Source organism: Zootoca vivipara, chromosome 7 (assembly GCF_965207765.1).
Source record: "Zootoca vivipara chromosome 7, rZooViv2.hap1.1, whole genome shotgun sequence".
Classification (NCBI taxonomy): domain Eukaryota; kingdom Metazoa; phylum Chordata; class Lepidosauria; order Squamata; family Lacertidae; genus Zootoca; species Zootoca vivipara.
Genome location: NC_142590.1, coordinates 20,102,423 through 20,105,675, shown reverse-complemented (window position 1 = coordinate 20,105,675; position 3,253 = coordinate 20,102,423).

Sequence of the window (3,253 nt, the reverse complement as noted above, 5' to 3'; positions counted from 1 at the left end):
GTGGCATTCTCTCTTGCAAATGAAAGCAGGTCTTCTGTTTTCCTACAGCTTCCCTACACGAACAGCTCAGAGAAGCTCAGGAAGCTTGGTTATAACTCTTCAGGATTTGGAGAGTTGCTGCCAAAGACATTTGGTGTCTGATGCGAAGGATAAGAAGGAGCCCTTCCTGATCCACATACAGATTGCAACCCAATCAGCTGCTGAATCTTAACTTCAGCACTGGAAGGATAGGGTCTTCCGTTAAACTTGAGATCAACAACCTAGTTTAGGGGGCATAGGGCTTATGAGTTCAAGGTGCTTGGAGCTATTATTGTTACCCAAATCCCCCACCAAGCACATCCATTGCTGCACTCTGCCTAATAGTAGGGCCAGCCCAGTCAAGGCTGTAAGGGCAGGTGGGACAACTGGAGTCCTTCCCCTCGATCTCACCCAAGTTGTTATGGAGGAGAGAGGGGGAAATAACGAGAACTTTCCATCTCTTCTTTACACAGCAGTAGTTCACGTCATATAGGGCTGGGAAAGAATCGTCCCTGTCCCTGTCCCCACCCCCCAATCCTTGGAGGACTACTAAAATTAGCACACTGGGCCTTGGTGGGCCAGTGCTCTGATAATATTGAATCACAGAATTGTAGAGTTGGAAGGGACCATGAGGGTCATTTAGTCCAACCCCCCCTGCAATACAGGAATCTTTTTGCCCAACGTGGAGCTCGTACCCATGACCCTGAGATTCAGAGTCTCATGCTCTTCTACTGTCTGAGCTATCCCACAGGATATAAGGCAACTTGATCTGCTAACCTCTAGAGAGAACTACAGCATATCTTTGATGAGGGGGGAAATGGCCACCACTGTGTGGACAAACCCTTAAATAGGATGAACATTCCTGCCCTGTGTATCACTTCTCTTCCTCTGTTGGAAAGACAGGAGACCCCTTTCATAATTTGCCTTCCATCCATGGCCATTAAAAAGCTAATGCAATAATGATTATAGGTATTCACTATTGTTTGCAGCAATCATCGTACTTGCCTCATTGCATAGCTTGCTGGCAACCTCATATCCTTCAGGCTGAGGAAGTAGTAATTGCTGGTATTCATGTGTTAAAAACAGATAATTACCAATCTGTTATAATCCCCTGACAGAAGGAGCTCTCCTCTTAAAATATTTACATTTTGGGCTTCAGATTATGTTAGATCTGGTCAACAATATCATGAGCACAGAACAACTTTATACGAGCTCACAATGTTATTATTTCTCCATCCGTCGTCCCTGCGAAACCTCCCTCTGATACAGGGTTGCTCGTAGTCAGTACCTTATTTCCTTGCCAATTCTTTCATTTTCCCAGATGTACTGGGACTTTTGATATTTGGAATACAGAAAATCAATACTATTTAGGGGACGAGAACAGCAACTTTCAAATGAAGGTAGCAGAGAGAATCGAAGAATTGTAGAGGTGAAAAGGAGTCATTTGGCCCAACCAATTGCAATGCAGGAAAATGCCTCTGGCAACCTGAGACAGGTTGAGAGAGTGGGGATCTTGGAGTTACTGGTTCCAGAATCCAGAGACCAATACTAGGATTAGCAGGATAATGTATAAGTTTTCAATGTTTGATGTTTTATTATATTTGTTGGAAGCTGGGCAGAGTAGCTGCAGCAATCCAGTCAGATGGGCAGGGTACAAATAATAAAAATATCATCATCATCATCATGCCATCCTTCTTGATACAGCAAATGTAGGGCAGCCCACAGGACAGAGGGTTGTTGCTGTTGCAGGAACGTTAGGGATTCACATGCCAGTCTCTGAATCTGTCACCTCTGCAGCAGTATACCTGAAGGAGAAGGAGCGTCTTCACCTCCATCATTCAGCCTGGACACTCAGGTCCAGTTCTGAGAACCTTCTGGCGGTTCCATCACTGCGAGAAGTGAGGGTCTTCTTGGTAGTGGCGCCCGCCCAACATGACATGGCTGTACTTCCTCTTCTTTTCCTCCCTCCTGAGGAAATAAAGAATGCATTGGGAGTGAACAGTGACCCATACTGCTGAAATTATCTACATCTTAAGGTCCAATGGTTGATCCTGTTCAAAATTTAAATGAGCATTTTTGCTGATGTAGGTCTCACATTCTCACTGAAAACTATACAAAACAAGAAGCAGGAGCAGTTACAATTGGCCAGTTCTGACTAGGAAGTCAAACTGGGTTCTTTCAGTTAGCTTTGTAATCTTACCAATGCATTCATAACCCTATATTAATAATCCACATCTTCATCAGAAGCACCTGGATGACTCTATAGAAACAACAGCTATTGATCCGCGCTGTAACTTAACATAAACTTGTGTAATACAGCATGATTTGTTCGGGCTTCCTTGTGTTTCCAAACCACACCTCTTGGCAGTCATGTCTTAAAATTAAGACATAGTGAAACTTGCTGGACATGCTTCAAAGCACTTTCAATGAAACTGATTTTGGAGCCTGGGCAGAAGACATGGGATTCACCGCATGCTATAGTCTGAGGGAAAAGAACATGAAAATGTTCTATCGTTGGCATCTCACCCCCCACAAATTGGCCAAGATGTATGAAGGGGCAAATCCTCATTGCTGGAGATGCAAAAATGATATCGGGTCATACTACCATATGTGGTGGACCTGCCAAGAGATGAGAAAATATTGGAATAGTATATATGAGGAAATAAAAAAATTATTCAAACAACCAATTAAGAAAAGGCCGGAAATGTTTTTACTAAGCATACTCCCACCAGATGTTAAAAAAGAAGGAAGAACTCTACTGCTATATGCAATAACAGCAGCCAGGATCTTGGTGGCAAGGAAGTGGAAAAGCGAGAGCTTGCCCACAATAACAGAATGGCAAGCGCTTATGCTTGAATATCTGCAGCTGGCAAAATCAACTAACTCGATAAGAGAAATATCATCACAAAAAGTATCAAAAGAATGGAGTGCTTATAAAGAGTACTTAAAAATGTACTATCCAAACAATTCTTTACTAGCAGAAATAGAGTAACGTTTGAGAAATAGAAAAGTGAGGAGAATAGACAAAGAAGGAGAAGGAAACAGGAAATTTATAATATTAGCCCGTGGAACAAAAAGAATTTGATACTGTATAATAAGGACCCAGGTGGTGCTGTGTTTAAACCACTGAGCCTAGGGCTTGCTGATCAGAAGGTCGGCGGTTCGAATCCCTGCGACGGGGTGAGCTCCCGTTGCTTGGTCCCAGCTCCTGCCAACCTAGCAGTTCGAAAGCACG